Source organism: Odontomachus brunneus, unplaced genomic scaffold (assembly GCF_010583005.1).
Source record: "Odontomachus brunneus isolate Ranch 3 - 2012 unplaced genomic scaffold, Obru_v1 Obru_scaffold_140, whole genome shotgun sequence".
Classification (NCBI taxonomy): domain Eukaryota; kingdom Metazoa; phylum Arthropoda; class Insecta; order Hymenoptera; family Formicidae; genus Odontomachus; species Odontomachus brunneus.
Window position 1 is genome coordinate 194,203 of NW_022639590.1, and position 27,566 is coordinate 221,768.

Below are 27,566 nucleotides of genomic sequence, written 5' to 3' on the forward strand. Positions count from 1 at the left end.
TCGTTACGTGCCGACATGGTATGGGGGTTGCAGCGAATGGTTCGGGGGAACGACCGTTGCGTCTCGCAAGAACAGACTCGCGTGCGAAATTTATTCATCGACTAGCCAACGGCGAGTGACCAAGTCGTTCGTGTCTCGGAGCAGCTTTTGAGTGACCTTAATACTTCGTTTACAGCCGCGTCCGCAGACAGACGTCCGCACAGATATAGTTCGCTCGGAAAAACTCTTCTCTCGGACATTTCTCGGATCGCTCCCCTTTCCAATTTGCTAGCAGACCAAGTTACAGACAACCGATGCTATAGTTGATCCTTTCCTAATTACGGTGTCTCTTTATGCGATCTTTATATTACCTTATTACCTGCCGGTATTTCTTTCTCATCGCTATATTGGCTCTCTCATTCTTTCTCTCTCTCTCTCACTCTCTTTTTTTCTCTCTTTCTTTCTAATATTCTCTCAGCCCGGTTACTCGCTTATCCCCGAAACAATCGAATTACGTACGACGTAAGGATGTTATCCAATTACTGAGGTCGCGGCGGAAAGTAATTTGCGGGCCGCTCTCGATTATTTTTATCGCTGCTCACTATCGGCGATCGTAATTACTGTTCTAATATGCGTGCTAATAACGCGTCAGTGACGCAGATGCATGATGATGACGATAAAAACAATGGGAAAGCACTATAGCGACAATCTAGTCTCACGGTGTTAGCGCGAAAGAAGCTCCATTACTCTCGCTCCAGCGTAATCGCGCGACATAGACGAAGGAAAGAGAACAGCGACGACGGGGTGCACTTTGTACTACGCGATATGAAAACGCGTCAGCTCAGTGGTAAAACGGTTTGCACATGTTTTATCCGATAAAGTTGCAGTGCTTCAAGTTATTACAATTGAGAGCCACTGCTGGCATACGTTCGTAAGATGTAAAGTCATCTTACTTTACGAAATATATCAAAATTACTTTAAAATAATATTCTCTTATTTTAAAATATATTCTTCTCAAATTTATTATCGCGCATCTTGTACTGTCACTTCGGTTCTTGTTATAACCGATTACTGCATATTTCATCGGATGAGACCGGGATGCATTGGATAAGTTAGCAAAACCAATTATTTCTGCTGTTCTTTAACAAGTTACAGAATTAAGCAAGTGAGATTTTAAACACAACAACGACTTTGAAATTCTCGCTTGCTTGATTCTGAAATCTGTTAAAGAACAGTATAAATAATTTTGCCAACTTATCCAGTAGCCAATTAGCCTTGACTTCCTTTGTTGTAATTGAAAGCTGCTGTTGACATGCATTTGACATATTGTCTCATGTTACCTTACTTTATACAAAATACATAAAAAAAATTATTAAAAAAAAAATTATTTTAAAATAATTATTTTCTTACTTTAAAAAATATTTTTCTCAAATTTATTATTAAACCCTCTACCGTCACAATTCGGGTCTTGTTATAATCAACTACTGCACAGTGACTCTTGATTTTAACAACTTTTAAAGCACTGCAACTTCCTTCGATAAAAAGTGTCTGACTGTTTTGCGAGCATACACCCCTTCGCGATAAACACTTTCCCGAGATAATCGTGAATCTTGCAACCATCGACTACCGTACAATGGCTCTTGATTTTAACAACTTTTAAAGCGCTGCAACTTTCTTCGATAAAAAGTATTCTGATTGTTTTGCGAACATATACCTCCTTTCACGTTAAGCATTTTCCTCAGATAATCGTGAATCTTGCAATCATCGACGTATGAAGTCTATCGACGCGCGAAGATCGAGCGTGGTTGAGACGAAGTTTCCTTGTTTCGACGAGAGTAGCTAACGAGACTATAAACAGAATCCGCGTCTAGGCAAAGTAGACTACGAAGGCAAGAAATAACGAGGAGGAAGATGCCGGGGGAAAGTACACGCCAGCCTCGGCACGTTTTCCGGCGTATTATTAAAGGAATCGGTCCGTCTGAGTATTTCCGCGACGCAGGCCCCTTTCTCCGCCATCCCCATTCCACCCCCGTGCTTATCTCCGCGTCCTGCTCCGCGCGAGTTTGCGATTGTCCAGGAAGCCGGGGCACGTTTCCGTCCCTCGCTGCGATGCGATCTTCGATCTCTCTGTGTGACGTACCCCGGAGGCAACCCCGACGCGACCGTCTGGTTTGGGGGTGGAACAACGTGCTCCGTACGCGCGCGGAAATGACGTTTGACGGTGTTCTTACTTTCCTCATGCCATACTGTGTCGCGGAGACGATAGCACGATAGCGAGCAAGTCTTGAATTAACGAAATCTAATTACGATTATCTCTGCATCAGGTTTCCGTATCTCTACTTACTTGCGTATTCAATTCCGCCTATTGCACCCTCGTATTTAGACAGAAAGGAACAAAGAGAGGCATCTCAGTGTGAATAATTCCGAATTGCCATTATTGATCGCCAAGGTCGATCAGTCGCCGTCGTCATCGTCGTCGACTGAAGCCAAGACTGAAAAATGCCGATATGACTTCAAAGCAATCGCAGCAGGGCAGATAGACGAGAGTGGTTTCTCTCAGGAAGATGGGCCAGGGCTTTTTTTAGCAGATCGTTCAGTTCCAATCGGTCGTCAACGTAATCTGTCTGGGTCCTGGGGCGTGGGCGGCGTTGCTACCACTTTGTTCCTGAAGAAACAACGCGCATCCGAGGCGGATTTCGCATCCGTGCGCGGCTACGCGGATTCATCTGTTCGATCCATCGCCCCGACAAAGCCCTGAGTCGCCTCGACCTCAGGCATCCATCATTCGCGCTGTCATTGGAGATTGAATTCTTGGCTTCTGGTCGATCCGCCAAATTATACATGTCCCATCCTATAAAATTTCACGGAGAGATTTTGTCTTGCGCTCACTCTCGAAATTCGTTCGTTCGAGGTTCGTCGATGACGGGTGCATGACGCTCTTTGTGGAATAAAATATCTTCACTATTTAATAGACGAGAATTTTGCGCGTTAATCTAACGAAAATAGGTGGAAGAATAGAGGGAAAAGCCGAGTGTGTGTCTCAATCTTTTCACCCGGAGAAACAGCGACGGCTGTTCCGCGAGAAACCAAGAAGAAGAGTGGCCTCTCGGGACGGAAGCTCTTCATCGAATGACAGAGCAATTGACATAATGAATGCAATTTTATTTAAAGCAACATGGAGGACGTAGTATGAAGAGCGTTGTTACTGGCCGCGAACAACTAACAACGTGAAGGGAGATAGAGGGAAGCGCGGAGAGGGTGCACCGAGACACACAAGGGCACGCCGAGAGAACGGAAAGCGACGAGGGTACGGACGAAGCGCGGGAAAGGAGGAAAGAAAAAACGGCGAAACGACCCAGCCGGTCGATTGGATTCGTATTATCGGGCCGTCGCGTTGATGTTATTATTTACGACGTCGTTAACTCAGAAGCGAAACTCTTCGTAACGCGTGTACACGCGCTCAGGCATTAATCCCTCTTTCTTCCCCCATTAATCTTTATCCCACGCGAGAGACGAAGTCCTCATAAATATGGATTACGGAAATGCGTATCCCTACAGTTGCACTTGTCTTCTCTTGAAGAAGAAATAATCGGTTTCGTTTAACCGGGAATGTTGCCGATGTTCCGATGCCGAGTGACTCGGCGAGTCGCATTCGACTCCGAGGATGCGTCGATGGAGTTGCCCGTCAGAGAAATACCCGCTCGCCGTGCGGCAGTCAGTCGCGAGAGAGTTGAGGTATCAACGGGTAGTGTAACCGTGATATTCGGTGGAAGTCGAGGTTCGAGGAGCCTTTCAAGGGCTGACCAGTACCCTCCAGTGCGTCGGGAGGGCACGAGAGACGAATTCTCCCTCATCCCCTCCCCTCCATTTGCGATGGAGCCGAGTCGAGAGCTGGTCTAATATGCTTTAACTCTCCGCCAAACGAGGACGAAGCGACGACGGACGGACCGTCGGTCGGCGGATGCGTGGTGGAGAAACGGGTGGAAGGGACAGCGGGGGCGCGAGGAATGGAAGTCACAAATATTCATAATAGGAAGCCGAAGAAATAAGCTGATCCTGCAAACAGCCACTGGCCATCATTGCCATCGGCGGGTATTCCGCGCTCGTTAGAAAAGACAGAGAGACAGACAGTAGGCGGGACGCGGGGGAGAAAGGGAGGACGAATGCTCGGTCGCTGAAGGGGATACGGTTTTTATCTCGCCCCTTCGTTTTCCCTCCTTTTCATCGAGCGGCTCCGGCTGGGTCCGAGAATACATTGAGTTTCTCTTTACGGGCGAATTTCCGGGGAAACAATACTAAACGTTTATAGTCAATTAAAAGGGCGGAGGAGGTACGCTCTTCAATACGCCTTACCCTTCTCCGAAGTCGTGGGAATTTCGGGATGATTGGGTGAGAAAGACAGATTGACGTCTCGAGAAGACGTCGCCGCGGCAACGGCGCTGTCTTCTCGTATACCTTTTTTTTAATTCAACACAAAGCTGCTCTCTTGTGAAGAGCTCCCGGCTTTACGGATTGCCGTATTGTCAGCGGGGGGACAACGCAAATACTCTCATATTCGTCTTTGAGTAAGCGTCTTTAAAAAATATCCGAAGAACTTCCTTCGTCTGAGAAAAGAAACGTGAGCGATGTAAGACGATACTCGGCGATTATGTGAACTCACCTTCGTCGAGATACGGAGCTTTGTTGAAGTTTCGTGACTTTTGCCGAACAATGTTAATACTTTGAGGTACGGTAGTATGAAAAAGTGGATCTGTTTGCTGTACACGCTCGAGTGGCTCTGGGTTGCAGGGTGGTCGATTATTTACTCATCTTATTTCGCTAAATAAATAAAACAGGCGACCATGCGCTCAGAGTAAGAAATTATCAGCAATAAAATGCTGAAGCTTAATTTCTGTGAATAAATATCTCCGCGTCCGATACTTATCTGCGAATCCTTCGTCGGCGTATGGTAATGCAGTGGCTATTAAAACTTTGCAAAGGCTAGTTATGTCGTGGTACGGACGTAGCGGGGATGGGAAACAGCGAAAGGAATTCCCTTGGAAAGGGGTTCAACGCGTCCTTTGATTTACGGTCCATTCAAAAGTACAATGATGAAAGATACACTCTTTGCGGCAATTTATCAGTGAATGCGAAATACGGGTAAACTACGACATATTCTTCTTTCCGTGAAGCCGCGATCTGTTTTCACACGGCCTCGTATGAAGTGCACTTTCGACTGTTTTACCGAGACACGATGTTCGTTCGTTCATTCCATCGTCTAATTTTAGATCTTTCTTCCAAATATATTTTAACAGCATTTTATAAAAAATTAGTCAAATCGTCGAGTATAGTAATTTCGGTTAAATTGAATTCATTATTCGACGAGGCGCTGTCTGGCATCCATTAAATCCTCAATATTTTCGTGTCCTTGTTAAAGGGATGCTGGAGCCGATGACAAAATCCAAAAATAATCGTAAAGACAATAATCGTCACTAATCGATCACGTTATTCTTTCCTCCGTATTTCTTGTACATATTATTCTTTCCTCCGTATTTCTTGTACATTACGTCTTACATAAATGCATGTTGCTTTGTTTTGCCATACTTGGCGGAAAACCTAAGCACGCGTACATAGAGATCTTTGTGTAAACTTTACCAATATTTTTAAGCTTTTAAATTCAGATGTAAAGATACAGCAATATCCTTTAACATTTTTTCTGAGTGGAGCAAATTCGCGTTCGGTATATACAAGCTACAAATCTTTTAGTTATATATTGAGCAATGCTCAAATTAATTCTCGCGCGTATTTTTGTTGTGTAGAAGCACTTATAATTCTGTGTAACCGATGCAATATAACCTTTACAGAAAAAAGCCAGTATTTGTTGGTGCAGTTGTTGGTACAGTTCTGTTGGTGAAGATATCGACTTCAGCATTCCCTGGCAATGACAACATGTCGACCTAAGTTGTTGAAGTTAAAGGGAAGTTGAACCGCGCAACGTCCAAGCCATGATTAGAACATGCGGAATTACTTAGTTTGGAATGTGTGCGTGTTTACGATCGTAATTAGTAATAGCACTGTTAATGACTCATTGGGGCTTGATTATCTTCGCGGAAAGTTCGTCGCGCGGATGATGACCGCGCCCTTAGATTTATGATCCCTTTTGTCGAAGTACAATGATGGAGGATCCGCTTTCAGCGACGATTCGCCGCACGATTCGAACTCCATGGAGGCCGGAAAATAACTCACCTTACCTCACCTACCGTCGATCCACCTATCCTCCTTTTTTCTCTTCTTCTCCTTCTTCTACTCTTATGCTTGTACAAGACACACCCTCATTTCCAGAATGGACGACGGTCCGCCGGCGTGGCACGCGTTATTTGTCACTCGCCGACAATGTAAAAATCCCAGAAGCTCGCGCGTCTTTTTTCTAGATGGAATTTCGTCAAGCGAGCTTGATTTATGAACCCACGCGGACCCACCAAGTGACCATAAAGCACTCGATGTCCCAGTTAAATAGCAATGGAAGAGCTTCAACGTGATGAACGATGATGATCGAAGGCTACCGTTGATGCTTCCGTTCCTTTCGGCTTATGCCGGACGGAGGATACAGGCGGACGTTTAAAATAGAAAATGATAAATTCGGTCTTTCGGTGCTTCCGATACAATAAAAGAAGCTACGATAAGATAGCACCCGAGTGAATCTTATGTAGAACTTCAAAGCGGACAAGTATTAGTGTTCTACATAAATAATATTTAAATTTTACATAAAACATCTTTTAAGATAATTTTGTCACTTTACGGAAAGAATATTATAGTCTTTTTTCGTACAAATTCTTTTCTATTTTATTGTATTTTTAGTAGTGCAAGAAAAGTTCTGGCTAAATAATATAGTAAATTGTATGAGAAACGTAGCAAATTTTGTAATAAATCATTTTATAATAATCATTTCAGAGTTCCTATAAAATATAAGTAATGCATGTGAAATGAGAAGATATATTAACAACTGCAGAATGTCAATATATTCCTCGGGTCACAAAATTCTATAATATTTTTCACGTAAAATTCTCCTCGTCTACCTGAAGTAATCGAGCAGATTTTGCATTGAGCAACGTACGTTGTAGAACGTCGTACATCATAAAATTTACACTTTCTCGTGCCCTTTACCACTCACGTCTGTATAGTCTCATTTAGAGACTCTGAGAGAGGCAATCGGAACGATAATTTGACAACATTAATTTGTCAGTTGGCGATTAATAGTCGGTTATTAATGCGTCTATAAATCATGATCTGAATCAGAATTCTCGCTTGATTACTCTGTTGACTAAGTGGAGCATTATAGGATCCGTATATCTTCGATAATCTGCAGGATGTTCTCCATTTAGTCGACACTAGTGCTCCCCTGGGCCACTCTATTTCGCGACCTTGTCCCTCCGGAGTCTCGTCTAATAGCGCGAGACCATGTCGTGATTCATAGTTCATTGCTCCTCCGATCAAATATTTGAAGAAACCGAGCGCGTCGCGTGATCGAGACGCATCCAGGGGTCGTGGAGAAAAAACAGAAAACACGCGGTCCATCTCGTGGCGTTAGGGACGTTATCAAAATTTGAAGAACCACTCGGCGGAAAGTCCGACTGCGTCCACTCGTCTCTACGAAACTTTTGTTCCGCGTAGGGTATCCTAAGTGGAACCACAAACTTGGCCGGTGAATTTTGTGTGGGACTAACGATCAAATTCTTCAACGGAAATTCGACTGTCATTGGCTGTCAAAAGATACGAATATATCGACGTTATCGTCGTAACGGATTTGACATTTAAAATTTTCATCGTACACATCGTGTATAAAATATTCATGCATCATATTATAGTTGATATTATTAAAAAAATCAGAAATTCCTAAAATATTCAACAATTATGACGCACGAATATTTTATACAGAGTATATGCTATAGCAATTAATGATACATTCGTTGCAAGTGTGAATTCATCAAATTGAATAAAAAATTCACAAAAAATGATACGCCTGACTGGAAAATTTCAAATGTTACTCTACATGATTGTGAAAACGAGACTGCATTTATGAAGTTTGATGTATGCATACGAGAAAGTCCGGAAATGATCAGACATAACCAACTCCAGATTAACGAAATCAAATTGATTGTACCGAAGGATCGTACAACTTTCGTCACGATTACGACCAGTTCCCTCGATCGTCTCGCTATCTACGCTATGTGCCGCAATGATTGCTTGTCCCGCGTTTCTCTCGAGAACCCTCGTCCTGCCATGGCATGCTGGGCCGTCATGGTGTTAATCAAGAACAGAAACTTTTTACGAGGGTCACTACGCCGACGAACGGTGGTCGAGGAGGATAGAGCTGCCGCGGGACCCGGAATGATGGCCGATCTCCATGCGTGGAAGGCAAAGTCACTGTGCCGGAGTACGGCGAATGATAAAACGGAGAGGGATGATCAAGTGAGTGATCGACTCGAATGGAGGACAGAGGTTAGGGGTGGCCGGTATCTCCTTCCGTTGCCCGCGGCCAGATTAGATTGGCCTACCCTTCGTCGTCGTCGTCGTCGTCGTCGTCGTCGTCGTCGTCGTTGTCGTCGCCGTCGTCCTCGTCTTCTTCGTAGTCGTCGTCGTCGTCGTCGTTGGAGATAGCTTCACTCCCAGCATCCTCCTCCTCCGAGATGCGAAACGTTCCTTCTTTTTTTCTCGTCGTGCACCAATGGAGTCTTTTCGAAGATTACACCTGTGGCTCCAACCACTGCGAGAGCCATCAAGCGACACGAAAAACGCCGGCCGAGCTTTTTCCGAGGGCTGGACTTTAATTTATCCTTATCTTCTTTACGTGTCGCGTCGCGATTTGTGAATTTACGTCCGACGGCATGTTGAAGGTGGATATTAAAATGATATCTGAGGGCTGTTTCAGGCCACGTGATTAATCCACGATGAGAGAATTCGTCGTTGAATTGAACAGCGAAGAAGTCGACTAAAATGTCTCTAGTCAGCGTTAGGCAAAGTATAGTGATTCTTGATCGATCCTTCCATTTTGCCTGCCATTTTTAGATATGACGTGAATGAAAGTGAAAAAGAGAGAGAGAGGGGGGGAGAGACTCCAGTAGGAATGAGATATGAGTTCTAAGATTGAAATAACAAAGTTATTTTGCTTTGGCTTTCCTCACACTCCCTTTCTACAAATAGCGGACGTTCTCCTAATTCTGACTTGAAGAACTCTAAAATCGGCTGAACGTTGTCGCGCGATCGAGCTTGCGAGATTTTTGTCGCTCTGTAGTTTCGCGCGAGCATAATATCACGCCGGTGCGCTATACCGATGTCTATCGGATTGTCGTCGCAGTCCGTTAATTTGCGTTAATGCGCCACGTCAATCAGCGTGCCGTTTTCATCAACGCCGCGTCCCCGATGAAACTGCCGCCGTCGTCCCACTCGTCCGATGGAAACGTCGATTGGAACTCGATAGTAATTAGCATGCGCATGTTTACGCTCGCCGCGGCGCATTTATCGTTCATAACTTGTGCACTCGAAAAACTCATTATAAAATATAAAAAGGGGAAAATAGAGTCATAAAATGCACGCGGAAAAATTATTCACCTTGCCACTTTTTGCTTTTTCACTCGGCCTGTTATACGTACACAACCGCAGATCGAAGTTCGGACGTGCTGGAGTTAAAATTAGGATGGTGTACACCATGGGAGACCGTCCTGGATATGACGTATATATTTATTCAGCTTTGATCGGCAAATGCGTAGGGGGCGTTGAATTAATATGAAACCGTTTCTGTTCTAAATCCGACGCAAAACATAATGAAATCCTCTCCTCTCTCTTTTCTTCTTCTTTTTCTTCTCTCTCTTTCTCTCTCTCTCTCTCTCTCTCTCTCTCTCTCTCTCTTTCTGCAGCGATCGCGTTCAAATCGTGACGCAAAACGACGGCTTTCGTTTCGTCGTGATCCACGCGCGTTGGAACAGCGCATACTGCGAGCCTGTATAAGCTCTGCGACTGTTTATCGAAACGTCACGTACAGACGACCTATCAAAACCAGAAGCGGCGTTGCTTAGTTCGCTCCCACTTCTTCTTCTTTCACAGCTCTTTTACGCCCGGTTTCGTAAACATATTAAAAATACTATATCAATAAAGAATGTTATTACAGAGTTATAGCGCAAATAAACGCCAAAACAGAATCGTGTTGAAAAATCGCGCAAGCGACTATTACGCCGTCTTTTCAATTATAAATAAATTTTATCTATAAAATTCGAACAATAAGTCATGTTAGTGTAATATATATATATATATATATATATATATGTATATAATAGAATATTTGCTTCTTACATTCCTAAACCATAAATTCATTCATCAAACTAGATCAAATTTTCTATAGTTATTTTTTAGGACCTTGCGGAACTATAAACTACATGAAACACTTTTGGCACCTCATTTCTTTCCCCCGATTTCATCCCCTTGACACTTAATGATGACCTGAGCAACATCGGATAATTTCAACTAGTTCTTTCAAAATATTATCCGATGACATTCGCGAAATCTACATGCAGAAAACGAATAGGTTGAATTAACCAAATATTTGGTGAAATATGAACGAAACAAAATTCCACTTAGAGTTACCAGAATTTTGGTTTGTTCATATTTCATTAGATATTTGGTTGACAAGCAAAATTTTTTTCGTATATAAGTAATTTTTAACAATTGCCTCTTGCTGCTTTAGACCTCTAAAACGGTCGAGTAGACCTTTCGAGGATTGCGGCAATTTGTTTCGTGGTCGTGACGTGGTCGGCCGCGGTCATAGTAATTGATCTTGTCAAACAATAGCTTCCAGCGGACCCGAAGCGCGTTGTTTGTCGTTTCGACAGAGCGGTCTTGTCGCTCATGTTTTTCTTTTTTTTAACTATGATGCGATATATTTGTTTCACAGGCCGATGGTTACGAAACCAATCAGTGCAAGCCGCTCGAATGGAAGGGCAAGTGCACAAAGGATCGCGCGTCCGAAAAAAAATATTGCAATCCTCGAAAAAGACGGTGGAAAATTGGCGGCGACACTCGCAAATTTTGTGTGAAACACTTTCCAACAGTTTCCTACTGTCGCGTAATGGCCTCTTGTGTACGCGCGCGCGCGCGCGCGTGTGTGTGTGTATGTCGCAGCTTACATTTCATATCTTCATTTCATCCTCGCACGCGACGAAACCGTTCAAATTAATCAACTCAGCGTCAACGAAACGGTTCACTTTGAATCAGTGAGATTATTCGCGTGAAAACACGAAAGACAGCGAAGGACTCTCCGATGGACAAATCCGTATTTATTATCGATCGAACGGCGCACCGAGATTCCTACCAAGATCAGTTCCTGAGACTTCGGCTAGACTACGCGTTATCCTCCGTGTAGCGTTTAACTCACGTATAAACTCCTGTTGACGATGCTCGTTTTGCGGATTAATTGAACGAGCGCGTAGCTGCGCGAAAGATTTACGACCAAACAATATTCCACGGCATGATAAGGGAAGTGCCTTTAAAGGTGAAGATCCCTTACAAACCCTATCGACTATAATACTAACTCTCTTAACTCTCTTAATGCTGCACGTATATCCGCTCATTTGGAAAGTGCACGTAAATGTCGTTTTAAGCGATACGACGTAAAGAGACTTTAGAACATCACGCGCTGCACATGCATGCGGAATTAAAATTTCGTTTGTAATCTCACGCGCGCGCGCGCGCACGCACACACACACACACACACACACACACACACACACACACACACACACACACACACGAATAGCTATTTAATTATTTTAATGAAACGAAAAGGTTTCATTTCTCTTTATTTTTTTTATTTTGATGTAATGGAGGGAAGTGAAACTTCACTGAAATGTTCGCGTGTGCGCTGGCCAGACGATTCGATGTTTGATCGTCAATTTTGTTAATTATAGAAAAAGCTCTTTAGTAATATATTAATACAACCAGGTCGTTGGCTACGCGATTCGCCCCGTATTGGTAAAATTAAATTGATGTAACGTGGTACGACACGTGAGATCCTTGTACGTGTTACGGCCGAACATCAGCGCGAGGTCTCTTCAAGTAACAAAGTATTCCAGGGCGTAATGCCAATATCGCACAAATTTCATCAGCGGAAATTATCCCGCTGCTTTTGCGCGCTCGCGGAAAATAATTACGGGAATTATTTCGTCACAAAGAAAGTCGATCAATTAATGCTTCATTATGCACGACGGTATGGCCGTGTGTCAATATATTATACCGTGCTGTGCAAAAATGAATTATTCCGAAAATTTCCACGGGGCAACGCGCCAGAGAGATAGCCGTAGCGGCAGCGGCGTGATGAAATTTCGCAGTTGACAAGATATTCGCGTATTGACTTTCGACAGTTTGTTAATAACGTTATAAACTCAATTTACTCAAACTCACTCTATTGCGTAACCCATTTTGCAGTGAGTTAACACATTTTCGCATAACACACGCTCCACACATACACACTTATATGTACCATATTCCCGCGACAGACACCGCGCGCACATTTGTCGAAAAGTCAGAATGTAATTGATTAATATGAATGTCCCGGCTTATTGTGCGTTCGACGATCCCCCGGTCTCGTTTGCGCCAATGCACGCGACCGAGAATAACTTACATCAATGGAATATTTGCAGGAGGTAAATTAATTTTCACCGGTTACCTCGTTTCGTGCTCGCTTTGTCGGGAGCGGTGCGACATGAACCGTCGTCATTCTAACGAATCGTGAAATGATCGCGCACTCGTGTATTCGCGCCGGGTGTCTTTCATTTTTAACCGGGTTACTCAAATTAATTAATTCCCGGACAGAAGCGCGCAAAGCGCTTCTCATTAATGCGACACAGAGGGATTAATGGTGAAAAAAAGTTATTGGCGGCCGAGGGTATGTCAGTAATTTATAACTCGTGTGAGCGGAACTCGCAAAATACTTTCTCTCTCTCACATCCGCTTTTACCGCAGCGCATGTTTTTTTATATATATTTTCGAGCACCGCTTGTGGATGCCGATTGATTAGTTTCGTTGTCGGTTCTCACGTACGACATACTCGCCTCTCTCAAATGCATGACGTTCTAATGACAAACATGCCGCTATTTGTCCGAACACCGGCTTTACGTATTACGCCCGGACTTTTTAATTATGCTGCAGGGGAGACGCGGTGCCCTTCCTTCCTCCCCCCCTCGCTTATGCGCGCGAGGGAGGAACTTTTGCTTTAACGTGCAAATTTAGTCGGCAGAAAATATTATGAGGGTTGTGAAGGCATTATTATGGCACTTGGGTGTGATAAAAGTAAAGCTGATGAAAGCCACTGTGACGCCACCGGGGCGAATAAATACAGCGCGGAGAGTTACGAAAGTATAATTGCAAGTTTTTGCTTCGTTTTATTTAATCTGGGTCGCATTGAAATACGCGCTCGCGGTGCAGTTTTCCCGCAAACCGTGCGGTCATCGCCGCATGATATGTCGAGGAAGATATCCTAAGAAGACCTAAATCGAAGATTAATGATCAGTATTGTGATTCAAGGCGACGATTGCGCTTCGGCTCTTTACAATTTTTCATCTTCTTCGTTCGTACCAAGAGAGATCCGGAGAACGATAGAGTTCATGAAATATGTACGACTAATGGTATAACAATCAAAAGGTCTCATACCTCTTCCCAGTTTCTTTTTTTCTTTCGCTGGTATTCCGACACTACCGTTAACGGACGAGGAGCCGATTGGTAACGGGTGAACAGCACCGACGAGAAGCGGCTATATAGCTCGCTCTTATCGAGACAGAGCGATCGCGAAACGCGTCAAATCAGTCCGCTCTGGGACGTGATACGCGTTTGGCTCGTTGGACGCGACTGACAGCACCGTGTTGCGCCACGTGGATGCCAACCACCCCGTGGAAAGCCCCACGAGCGTAGAGGGCGTAGAGGATCATGCGCGATGCACGACTTCGTCGGCTTCGAATCAATCTCTCTCTGCTGTGTCGTCCCGTTGCGCTCGCTTTGTTCCTCGCTGGTAGCCGTATAATTAACGGCGTCTCGTTCTCCCCATTATTGATATCGAATTAAAAAATCGAGTTTATACAAAATGAATCTCGAGAGCGTTAGCAAAGAAAGATGCAACGTGAAAACGAGAGAAAAGGTTTGCGAGCTCAGACCTCGGGGGTGACTTCCGCGAAAGACCGTTAATTACCATATCGCGATATCAGGTCGTCTCGTCGCAAATCAGACAGCGAACAGTAACCAGTTCCTCTCCCGCCCGATCGCCTGGAAACGGCATAAACACAGTCATTACCCTAATTAGGAGTTCGTAAACCCAAGTGGCCAATAACTGTCCGGTGGCCGATAACTATACCCTCTCATTACATTTACGGCCGCACGTACGAATATCCCGGCTATTTCGGGAGCTTACCACCGTTGAGAGATTTTCGTTATGTCTATTTTGCACGATTACACCTTTGGGAGCGGCTAAAGACTAGGCTCGAAGCTGAAACGCTGATGGGATCTCGCGTAGCGTTATGCGTTATTTCGTTTCTTTCCCATCTCTCCGCGTTGTGCTTCAAAAAATCGCAGTAAACGGTGAGCACATTCGGCGAGATAGTCGAGGGGAAATTTGCTACGAATTTCATCGGGAACGACGTCATACGTTCAGTTAACTCACTCTTTCTTCCTCTCTGCCATTCCCGGGGAACGTTTTGTGCCTTCAACCTTATCAATCTGGTGAATATACAGTCCACGTAATAACGTGAATGAAACAATAACGCGAATGCTTGTGCCAGGCCGCGCACGTCCCAGAGATTAATCGTTGCGGCCCGTCAGTCTCGGCGCGTCAAAACGTACGTCTCGCGTGGCAAAGGCGGAAACGCGTGTGCGCGCGTGTTACATCAGCGTGCTCGCCGAGTCTTGGTCCCCGACAATCTCTCTGTTATCTCCTTCTCAGTCTTTTGGTTCCGACCTTCGTAACAGGCTGAGCCCGCAAACTCATCCGGCGCTCGTCCCGGACAGGGGTGGATGGCGGCGTGATGTTTACATTTCAATTATCCAACGTTTCACTCTGCGCCATTATTAGTATTTGCATCATTTAGCAGGTGCGGGAACGTGCCTCAGCACCGACTCGACTGCTTCGTCTGGTTTTAGAATTGTTAGGAGGGTTCGTGGGCGCGCGCGCTCGTGCGAGCGTACGAGCGTCGAGGATGCGAATCGGTTAGTCGACGTTGCTCTGCGCGAACGATTATTCAGATGCGAATGTGGAGTTCATGTTGAATCGATTATTTCTAATTCGAGTGCAAACAATGTCAATGTATAATCAGAATAATGATATCGCTGCACTGTCAAGACGATTCGCGGAGACAACGTGAGGGAATGACGCGATTCGTGGTGAAAATTTGAGAGATTTCGAAATTTTGTTTCTGTATCGTTTGCATTTTTGTAACTGCTTGCACTGGAAGCTACTGTACTGATCAATGATAACTTGCATATTATTAAATATTACTCGAAAAACAAAAATACGTTGCATACATAACCAAAATTATTCAGTTGTCTGCAGTATAGTTGTATCACACTAGTTATCTTTGTGTGATGGTAATGTGTATGATTGATACGACTCAGTTATTTTGCTACATCAACCACATCAATGTAGCTGCGTCTAATCTGGTTGTTGTAGCAAACAGAAATCGATTGGGGTGATATTTGCCATGGATACACTTCGGTTGGAGCAACCAAATATCGTCAATGTTACAACGCCAGTAACTCAATAATTGCTCTCTGGTTGCAACAACCATACAATTAATTGTCCCACTATCGAATCTGGTTGATACAATCAGATTTATATGTGAGCCAACCATACTGTTACCATATTATGATCATACTGTTTTCTCCTTATAGTTACATTTTAACTCTGCGTAAAGTAAATAAACAAAATTACCTCCTAACGAGTCAACCGAAGAATTTTCCGACAGATTTGCGACTTGTACCACTCAATGCTACTGCGAACAATGGAATCCTCGCGTATCTCTTCGACAATTGTCAGAACTAATTTTCCCTGAGATTAGGATCGCTCATTGTTGCCCACGGTAGAAGCGACAATCGTAAGACGTAAGAAAAAAGTGAAATGTGGGGTTGCAGAATATCCCATTGGGGAGCCGAGGCTCAAGTCTGTGAACGACCGGAAGAATCGGTAATGGTAGAGAAAGATTGGTTAGTACGAGAAACTCCGGGGAATGTAGGAGAGATAAAAGACACGTTGTTCCCTCTTGTTCTACCGGCGGAAATAAGATCCACGAAAACGATCGTTAGTCGATGCCCACGCGAGCTTTACGACGACGTCAATGAGGTCGGTATGATATTGACCAGCTCTTTATCTGCCGTCTCTATTGGCCCGCTGCCGAAATAAAACCTTGTCCGGTGTGTCGACGATCGTCCTAATCGTTCCGGTGTAAACGGTTTCTATCTCCACGATAAGATCTATTTCATCGAGTTGTTAATTCAGCGACCGTCTTTAGGCGATATTTCGATGCGCCATTTTCTTTGGCAATTTTATCTCTAAAAAGATAGAAACTTGTTATCGTATTTAATGCAGCAGAAAATGTGCGTTGCAAAAAGTTAATTCTAACGTTATCAAAACAGAATCAACGAAATTTAAATTGTCTTAATTTTTGTTTCAAATTGTGTTAATTTTTCTTTCCTCAGAGCGATCGATATTCGCGTAAACATATGTGTTTTGAAAAAATTAACTCGATGAAAGCAGTTATCATCGTAGATCTCAGCTATGACTCGGCGATTCTGTGACCTTACAAAGATGAATGGTCATTCATTGAATCTCTCGTTGACCGTTGCCGTTTATGAAATTTGGCGTAAACTCGCCCCTCACCACGGTCGTAGGCGTCGCAGTGAACTAGTCGTCTCTGCTCGAACTTTATGAATATCTGATCATCGAAGGAATGAATCGCCCGGCCATTCGGTGCGCGAGTAACTGTACTCCGCGCAGACTGAAGTCTGATAAGACGGCGGGCTGAATTGAAAGGAACATATGGAGAGAACGTGTTCGCCAGAGTTGACCGTATACAATACAAAGTTCGCAATGCGAAGCGCACTGAGAAAAGAATGTTTGGTATTTGTAACTATAATTACGCAGAAAAACATTTGCTATAAATTCTGCTGAAGAATATCATTTTTTTTAATTAAATTCTATAATGATAATAATCTTTTATACATGTTACTGTTGCCATTTTTCTGCAAGAAATATATTTGGTACAAAAAACATAATAGTTGTTTAAAAATAATTATAATATATTATAATTATAATATATTTTAGAGTTCGCTGTTACAACAACCATTTTTTTCTCTCATTGCAAGCCTACAATGAGTCGGATTATGTCGGTTAGTTCGCAAAAGGCAAAACTATTCTTTAATTTAATAAATCAGTTTTAGTTTTTGAAAAGGAGGAAAGAGCAAGAGTTACACATGAGCGCACGGAAAACAAATTGCTTGGATTAACCAAGTATTTGGTGAAATATAAGTGAATAAGAATTCTGGTTGAGAGAAAAGTTACCAGAATTCTGTTCAAGTCAAACCAAACAAAGTTAACCGGAATCTTGTTGACTTGAATAGAATTTTTGTAGCTTGATGCGGAAATCTGGTTTGTTCATTTTTCATAAAATATTTGGCTAATCCGACCAAATTATTTTCGCAATCTTGAATTTTAATCCCTTGGGAAAGGAAAGCCTCTTTTTCGTTTTTACATCCACCTCTCATCGCGTTGTATTCGTAAACCGTTCGATTGGACGAGAAATAAGCGAGCGATTCGGCGACGTTTCACATAAGAAGGAAATCGCGAAATCCGCGAGTCAAGTCATACACTCGAAATTACGAAGGACCCTGAACCACGCGGGAAATACCCTTTCCGTTTCAAGGACAATGGACCGGTCTGTTATCACCATTCATCGTGCGATATATATATTACACCAGCGCGCTCTTTAAACCTTTTAAGTCGGCAACACGCTGTCGTACCGCCAACTGGAATGGAAAGGCTCTTAGCAGGTGCTTTAGGTGGGCGTGTTCAACCGCGATATAGTACCTTTTAACCGCGGAAACGGTAGAAAGCACAACTACGACCTGTCGACCCCTTTCCTTCTCTTTTTATCTCCACCTTTCCCTTCTTTCATTGCATCGGCCACCGGAGGTACGAAACTTTTTCCGCGCCCTTTTTGCGCTGGATCTCGCGGCGCGTAACAAATAATGATGTTTCTAAATATGTTCCAGAGTGGCGCGATTCGCATGTACTTCCAACTAACGTCGCAATATGTCTCCTCCCCTTGTACATTTCTAATTCCGATATAGAGTTTTTAAAAGTCTTACCTGTCACTCTCTTCGCTCATAACGTGTATGCGCGAGAGCACGGGGCCGTGTATTCATTTCTTGAATACGTGCCAGCTTAAAAGCCGGAAACATTCCACGAAAAGTCCAAACGCGAATCGCGTCTGGCTGAAAGAAATCGACGAAAAAATAGGAAGAAAAACGTCTGCGCTCTAAATATTACAACCCCTTTGCTCGCGAACGCGGCGCGACCGTGACGTTGGACCCCTCGCGTGCGTGCAGGGCGTTCTCCATCCATGGATGTGCGGAAACCCCGTGGCTCGCCATAAAGAAAATCCGTGACGGGTCTAGCTTCCGGCTTTCCTCCAGAAATGTCCCCTCCTCTTTTGCCACCCCGTTCGTCTTCCTACCAAAGTATTGCCCTGGCACCGACCGACCTGCTGCCGACCGTACCAACCCCCCTGCATACTCGACGTATGTACATCATCCCCCTTCCGCACAGCGGGACGAGAGATACGCCCTTCGATCAGTTCGTCCTCGTTCGCCACGCGGCAAAAGCGCGTTCGCGGAGTAACGGCGAAAGATGAATTCTGAAGTTTCGCATCGGGGTCTGATCCCCTTTCTCGACGCTGGCTCGAAATGCTCGAAGCTGCGAAACGAGCATCGCGGCCAATTTCTCGTCTCGGGCGATATTTCAGGCTATTCCAAAACCGAATCGGATTCTACATCCCTGCGAGTATTGATTCGCGCTGTATTATTAGCCATGCCGCATATAGCTGTGGATTTTCGTATTTTCCGCGCAATTATTTTCAGTCGGAGTCGCGGAAACTATGATTTGACTTACAAGAGATCCAGTTACGACGCCGAATGTCGCGTCACGTCGCGTCACGCGATCAAGGCTATGGCCGGTCAAAAGGCGCGTGGTGTCGCGCGTTATTACGGCGGACGGGATAGTTAGGCTTTCGTAAATATTTAATGGCATGTTCCGCCGGTAGCTACGGCCAATCAGCCGGCAAGAAGAACTGGTTTAATTATGGCGCGGCGGATGAGAAGATTATTGACGGTGATCGGTCTACAGCGGGACACGATGAATTTGCAATAATCGCCGCCGTGTGCAGCTCAAACCGCTGCTCCGTGTGGGATTAAAGGAAAGAGGAAAAAAGGCGCTTTCTCTGTGTCCCGCGGTGGCGAGGCTTAATGACACCGCTTTGATTATCCCGAGCAACAAATTGCCACGATGTTGATGGAATCGCTACCACACGGTCGATCGTCCTCGTTGCTACGCGGCACAACGATCGAAGGACAACGCTCGTCAAATTATTACGGGGAATGCGACGTAAATTTTCACGGGACACGCGAGTCACTCGATTATCCCTCCTTCTTGTCGAAAATCTATTTGTGTCTCGGTGATCTCGCGCCCTCCTTCGATCGCCGTCTCGTTATACGCAAGTGCAATGAGGGTAATAGTTTCCCGTGATAAGAAAGCGACGGCGATCGCGCAGTCGTTGGGAAATTCGTTACGGACGATGCAGAATTACCCCGAGTATGTGTTATCATCGTTGCATACACACGCGATCCGATTCCGATATTGGGAACGGCATCCGCCGTTTTCCCATTTTCCTTGAAGTTGTGCCGGGTAACACCGTGTGAGAGAAGTTTTCTGCTCTCGCGGAGACTACTCGGCATGAGAAACAAGAAGAAAAGTGTGTATGTGTGTGTGTATGTGTATGTATGTGTGGCAGAACGGACACGAATGGAACTGCTCCAACCGGCGGGAGAGTTTCATCGTAATATTCGAGATCATTTGAGATACTTTCAAAGGGTGGGCTTGTGTCCAGCGGGCGAGAGAGAGAGAGAGAGAGAGAGAGAGAGAGAGAGAGAGAGAGAGAGAGAGCAGGAAGAGAAGAGGGAGAAAGAAAGAAAAGGAAGAGAGTACAGACATCGCGTCCTGATCTCCATTCCGAAGGAAGACGGTCTTCTGCTTGCGATAGGCCCACGTGGCTACTTTCCCGCATCTATATATTCTATCTTTCGTACGAGTGCGGAATGTTCGCAAGTTTGCAAGTCGATACGATGCGCCATAGCTTCGTTTGAGTTACTCATTGGAAATGTCTTTGCTCTACGCTATTATCAATCAGTCTTATTGATGGCGTACCGCGACAACGGTCGATAGGGGCTGTATTTCCACTTTTATAGATATCTATTTCCACACCGAGTTTTGCGTATTTTAGTATAGATGTCCGTTATCGCGCCTCGTATCACTCAGCGAATTCATTTAAACGTAATTCCTCCTCTCCTTCCACGTATTCTTTCGCCACAATAATCCCTTTTACCGAGCTACTTCAAGCGTAACGTTATATTATATCGCACATTTGCGAGCGCGATATTTTATTTTTTGTATTCTTTTACATCTATCGATTATTAAACAATATATCGCATATAGCGTAACTTTGTTTTCCTACTGGCAAATCGGTTTCGCAGAGAACTCAATGTTCACTGAAACGGAATGTTTTCGCGAGAAACATGTCCAATAATATGTTGTTTTTCCAAATTTCGCCGAGTGCTGTGACAATTGTGTATTATTATAAGAGCGACCAAATTATCGCGACTTCCTCAGGGTAGCGTTAAAACATTTAATTGATATTTTGCAAGAAAGAAACATTTCAATGGTCGAAAACGTTTCGAAAGATCCTGGAACTTTCTATTGCCGAGCTCCACATTTTGAAGTGTTCCACATTTTGCAATGTCAGTTTACTTCTCGTCGTCTTATAGTCTAAGCTCTGCCCTTGCCGTCCACCGCAGTCTCTTTGCTCGGCCTGCCGTTTCTCTTTCCGCGTTTGTCAGGGGCAATGACAGGATATTAAAGTAGGAACAACGCGTAGACTGCAGACTGTAAATATCCGGTGGTGCTCGGCTTGCTTGACGTTCACAATGAACAGGCGGATAAACCTGCGCTGGCAAAGGATTCCCAACGAGCCGGACATGGGCGGCCGGGAATCTCCGCTGTCCGTATGGAAATGCACCGCAAAGTTTATTGCACGCTGGCTATGAAGCGCCGGTCGTGATAATAGCGTTGATGAGGAAGATATAAATTACTTAGTGTCGCGCAAATAAGTGACAAAGGCAGCGAACGGTCATTTTCCTCTTTCTTTCTTTTTTCGCGTTGAGTACGTCGTGTGTGTGTGTGTTACTCATACACACGCATTACGGGCAACCGTGTGTCTGATTGAATATATTTCGTATATAAAGTATTGTTACAGTGGTAATACGTCAACGTCTTTTGCGCCTTTTCTTCTACTTTCGGCTTATTTAACGTTTATATACTGAGAGAAAAAATGCTCGATCTAACTAAAATTATAGTAATTAGACCCGACTATATCTTTTGTAGTAAAGTGGCAGAGTAGTAACATGTATGTACATAAGGTTATTGTCTCTGACATTATAGTAGAATATAATAAAAAAGTGGTTTTCTTGGCTATAATTAATGTTATAGTAATTATTTTTTCATATCATTATAGTTACAAATAACAAACATTCTTTTCTCAGTATACGTATCTACAAAAGTAAGGAGACAGGGATACCGTGTAATGTATCACAGGACTATTGCAAGTGCAGGATTGATCGTCAACTTTACGGTGCCAACTTTTCTTTAGACGAAACGCGCGTAAAATGAGACGCACGTATAATTTCGAGCAAACACTTTGGCCGGAAAATTGCCAAGTTCTCTTGCGTGTTATGCTAATCAAAAGTTTTACAGAAATCCCATATTCCTTGTCGGAGTGGGCGCGAAATTGAAGTAACTCCTTGAGAATTTAGGGCCCTAATATAGAGGGACGCCACGGGAGAATTTATGAATGTCAATGACGAGAGGCAATATCGTCTGGCTATTCTTTATTGTAGCTAATAAAGGAAGTCTAGGACGGCCGGGGTTCATGCGGAAGTCGCGTCTTTCCCTGCTCGGGATCGTTTCTTCTCGCAAGCATTTTAATTATCGAAATCCGATAAAAGGCAATAAAATGAGGTGAAGCAACGAAAGGTGGAGTAAAATCATATCTTCCTGCGTGAAAAAACGAACGGATAGAAGTCGCGGGTTCAATTTCTTTGACGACTTTCACAGCAGCGCGTCTACTTTCTCTCATATTTTATAAGAACAATTCTCCGCTATATTTTTTTTCGGATTTTCCTTGAGGTGCCTCTCTATTCTGCGTAGGAACCTAAGGTTTCGCACGGCGGTGAAAAAATCCCGACTTCGTGCAAGCATGCCTTGCTTGATAGCGGTGGCCATCGAGAAGGACGATTCTACATCGTTGAGCAAAAGGCGTAACCGACGTCTGCCGGGAATATAGCCGGGAATCACATCGAGTGTGAAAATATTTGGAACGGTCGGGCTCTTTGACTTTGACCCGGATCGAACGTCTCCCGGCTCGTTCTTGGTTTCTACATCTAGGAAAACCTTGCTCGCCGCGAAGAAGAAGAGGTATGTAGGTTGAATGGGATATGAGAGGAGAGATCATAGAGCTACATAGAATACAGAGGGAACGAGAAAGAGACGAAGGAAAAGAAGGAGGTGGAGAAGAAGTAAGAGGGGGAGAAGGAGGATACGGGGGTGCAGGAGGGAAAAAAAACCCGTAAGCGCTGTAGAGACTCCATCGGTAGTCTGGCTGGTGGATCCTCTCGTAAAAGTGAGCCCGGGAGAGTAATAAAAAGAGCGACAGATAAGCCGCTTCGTATTGCCTTTCGATCGATGGCGTGTTGCATTGACGTATGTGCCGAGCCGAGCTCGTGCCGAACACACCTCCGCGATAATCCCTGAATTTCTTGCCGATATGTTTCCGTAATCTAAGCCTGGGAACGGCCGTTATTTCGCGTCGCGCGGTTCCTGCTCGATTTATCCCATCGTGGTGACAGACGGCTCTCTCTCTTTCTCTCTTTCCTCGTTTTTTTTTTTCTTTTCTCATCCCTCTAAATAATCACGAACGGATCGAGCACGAGGGAGAGCCCGCTCTTTGGGCTGCATTTACTTGCGCGGGATCGTTACTCCGCCGGGTTAACGCGTTTTCGCATAAACATTTCGCGCATTTAAATAAGCGTCTCCCGGCCGGTGGGAGTCCACGGTTAAACTCTTTGTACCAAAAGCCACTCTCGCGTCGCATCTGCATCTACGTCACCGACACGCTCTCGCCCGCGCTCACGCTCACGCTTACGCACTCGTATCGTCTCTCGCTCCAAGAAACGAAAAAGAGGAGGGAGAAGGACGGTACGCGCGCGCGCACACATTCATGAAGGAGTTCAACGACCCGCGGGAATGCCGGTGCACCGGCAGGCTATCGTTTTAAACCGTGTTCGGCAATCTCGTAAGACCCGCTGCTGTATGTAGAGAGGCGCGCGTACTTTTGATAACGGCCAGCCGTGAGGAAGGGTTCAGCGAGCGATCGGTGACGGAGCCGCAGCGACGAGAAGAAGGCACGATTTTGTGTATCGAGCGCTCCCGTCCGAACCGATACATAATTCGGCTCGATCTTGGATGCCGCGAGTACACGCACGGCGGCCTATGTGTGCGTGCCGAAAAATACACAAGTAACATTTCAAGCAAATGTTACTTGTTTCAAGCATTTCGTACATTCAAAATAATATGTTTTGCCGGTAGAATTCCAAATGTCACAGTTAAAATTTATCGCTGTCTTTTTGCATCTGCCAGAAAATTGTCTGTGGTACACGTAGACTTTACAGCAGCAGCATTCTAGCAATGTCTGCAAGCGAATTTAGGTGGGTATGAGCATTATATATTCGTTTGTCTCTCGTCGTTAGTCTTTTTTGTCTACCACAATGTCACTTTTATAAGAAGTGCGACTGATCTTAATCTGGCTACTTTCTTGTGTTAAATTTTATAAATAGTTTAGATAGATATTCTGTTTCTGTCATCCATATTGATTAAATAATATATGCGATATCGTGCATTTGCTAGTCATTTATTCTTCGTAGATAACTTCCCGTATCTACATCATTTTTTCTGTGATTGTAAAATTATTTTTTAGTATTTTTTAGTTATTTTTTAAATTTAGTAAATTTATTTTGTAAATTTATTTTGTAAATTTACATATCCGCAAATCTATCAAGAATTCATCGTAAGCATCAGACTTATTCAAAACACATTCCAGATCCCAGTAAGTTTAGCATTTCAGTCAAGACTATTAAATTAAAATAAAAATTTAATTTGCTTACTGCAACAGATCGCATTGACTTTTTCTTCGATAAAGTTTAGTTATAATATTTTTGTAAAGAGAATATATTCTTTCTTTGATTTGATTATATGATAATAAGTTCTTGTCAAATTTGCGATGAGTATATTTGAAAACTATTAAGAAAACATTCGGAACAGCAAGGACCAGTACGAGGCAGTGCATGGGTGTTTTAGTGGAATGAATAAAAATATTAAAATGATATCATGTCTACAAAAATTTGATCTATAAAGAAATTTTATTTATTTAAAATTTATTTAAAACATTGTGCATTTTTTGGCTTTTATCGGCTTTTGCTATTTCGATTGCAATTACATACCAGAGAACATTTTTACTAAATTTTTGCTATTCAAGAGTATATTCTTTATTAAAGGTCACCATTAATTACTTCAATGGCTTTAATTACAATTAAATATAAAATCGTATACGCGTAAGGCCAAAAATCATGTAATTCTTAACTTAAAGAATGAGCCATACGTGGTGTTCAAAGTACAAGAAGAAACGTATCTATTTGGCGGTCATCGCGTTTCTGCGATCGCGAATAAACGTAGAGATGAATTTCACGTGTCGGCAACGTCGTAATTCGAGTCTGTCGGAATTATACGTTTCGATAGTCACACAGAGCACCTGAAGGCGGCTTAACGAGAACGATCAGCTCGTTGTAAATTACACTTGACCTAGATGTACGCGCAGCGTCGACGTGTCGTCGTGACAATCATTGTCGCCGTCGTCGGAGACTGCGGCGGTGGTCCGGTAATCCAACACCGAAACCGCGACGTCGTGACTGCGGGGAGACGTGACGTGTAGGTGCGAATAGATCGACTTTCCGCGATTCCCCAATGGTTCTCGCGGTGAATGGTAATCCGAGGATGAACCGGTTAAACGTGATTTTCGTCCTTTGTTCCACGGTGAGTGCGAGCCAATTTCATTTCAGCGCCAAGTTCCAGCCATGAATGACCTAAACGCGCGCTCATGCTTTCGCCCCGTTCTTCATTCTCGTGACTGCACCTCTACAAATCAGTACCGATCGTGGTAATCGCGACAACAGCGTTAAGAGGTCCCTCGTAGTCGATGTAACCAGGGGTTGGCGAAAGATTAGGCCTTTCGTCGTCTTTCTTTATTTGGATTCTTCGTGATAAAGGAGCGCCACGAAATGCCAAAGGGGGCGAGGGAGAGAAAGAGAGAGGGAGGGGGAGAGAGAAGAGAGAGAGAGAGAGAGAGAGAGAGAGTCAGTGCAAGAGGTCGGCGGCTACGCATCCCCGAAATCAATATGGATACCTACACGTATATACGATATACGTACGCGATATGCCCCGCACGTGCTCGTGCGTTCGCAGGACCTTTCGACGTGTCTATAGGGTGGTTACCGAAGGACGCCCTTCCTCATGACAAACCGCCCCATTCGTTGTAATCCACGAAACGAAAGCGACGCTTTCTACTTCATTGGCCACCGTGACAAATTTGTACTTATGTATGCCCATTATTTATCCTCGACTCGTCGATATATGATGACAAGAGATTAAGTCATGCGTAAGCAACGAAGAGATTCTAACTCGAACGGAACTGAGGATCGTTTCCGCAAGAGGTGACGCGTTCACAGATTTACAAATCTTCTGGAAGTGCGTGCATACGATTCGGTTGATAATGTATACCTTTAGTGTCGCAAAACGTTTTGTTGTTGTAAGCAAGATCAACGGAGGGAAAGGGGGATAAATGGAGAGATTGGAGGAGAAACTTGTAATGGCTCACGATTAGCGCAATCAGTTTGTTTCACGATTAGCACCATTAGTTTGCCTCATTCGAGAAGATGTTAATACGTGTTTCCAGAAAGTTTTGCCATTGTCGAGACTGTGAAATCGATTCTGGGTAGTTTGCTGGGTTACAGACCCTCGGATGCGTGCCTTGAAAGATCGTGTTTCTTTGACACGACTGCCTTTGTCATAGCTTTAATAACTCAGCGAGGCAGTAACCTGAGGAAAAGAAACCGATGGTATGCCAATACATCATGTCACTACAGAATGCGTTTATTGGATTTTTCCCGATCAAATTACATTCCGCTTCGTCCCGAATCGATTTGATTTTGGATGTTTACAGCGCGATCGATTTATTTGATGCTAATCTCATATCGTCGCAAAGTACGCGCGTAATATTAACGATGATATGCAAAAAAGCAATGTACATATTATGAAATTTTCAAGGCTGGTAAATTTGACGTGATATCCAGTAGAATGTCTTGAAGGAGAGGTTAAAATATCTGCGGAAACGTTGCGAATTATTTCAACTCATAGCAATGATACGCGCGGTGGAATAATATACATTCCGGAATGCGTGCGTGATTTTCAAAAAATCGTCTTGCACGAAACGGGTTTTTCTCTTTATTCACTGTATGGTGTGTCTCTGTTGATCGACTGGGTCGCCACGTATTGGCGCAATGTCGTCCAGCCGGATATCTCGCGAAAAATTTGGACCGCTATTTGACACCTCGTGAAAGCATCTCATGTAATTGGCAATTAAAGCAGGTGGCTTTGACAACCTATCCGACACTTGAAATCCGTTCGCGCTAAAGAGAGCGGCAAAATTGTACGCGCGAATGTTTTGACTTTGATAAATAAATTTCCGTTAATTCATATTGCCGTCTTGTTCCTTTCCTTCGGCGACACTTTTTGGGGATAAATCGAATAATTTCGTTTTTGCAACTTGATACTTGTCGGGATATAAAAGCCTACAAAGTCCCTTTGAAAATTTCCATTTTGCCGTAAAGCGAAGCGTCTTTTGACCGGGAGAACGACTATGACAAAACTCACACTAAGAAAGATATATTTGATATTTGTAATTAGTAATTACACGGAGAAAGAATTACTATAAATTATAGTTAAGAAAACTATTTCTTTATATTAAATTCTACTATAATATTAGTGATAATAATTTTATATATTTACTATTTGTTAGCTCATTAACTGTTACATTAACTGCTATTTTACTAAAAAAAATATGTTTGGAGAAAAATGATCATAATTT

At 43.8% G+C, this 27,566-nt stretch overlaps 1 protein-coding gene and 1 long non-coding RNA gene across 8 annotated transcripts in view; one reads left to right on the forward strand and one right to left on the reverse strand.

Annotated features, from left to right (window-relative positions):
* Positions 1–27,566, forward strand: part of LOC116850261 — a 108,353-nt gene that overhangs the window by 60,328 nt on the left and 20,459 nt on the right. For both annotated transcript variants that reach the window (XR_004379293.1, XR_004379292.1), the window contains exon 2: positions 22,520–22,786. This is a non-coding gene — a long non-coding RNA (uncharacterized LOC116850261). The remainder of the gene's footprint in view (positions 1–22,519; positions 22,787–27,566) is intronic.
* The window catches only part of LOC116850258 (tensin-1-like), a 79,688-nt gene that overhangs the window by 36,922 nt on the left and 15,200 nt on the right, over positions 1–27,566 (reverse strand). The window contains exon 1 of one of the 6 annotated variants that reach the window (XM_032828308.1): positions 13,657–13,854. The exons of the other annotated variants lie outside the window; for them this stretch is intronic. The gene's annotated coding sequence lies outside the window, so the exon portion shown is untranslated. Of the gene's footprint in view, positions 1–13,656; positions 13,855–27,566 lie in introns of those variants that run through there. 6 annotated transcript variants of the gene reach the window in all.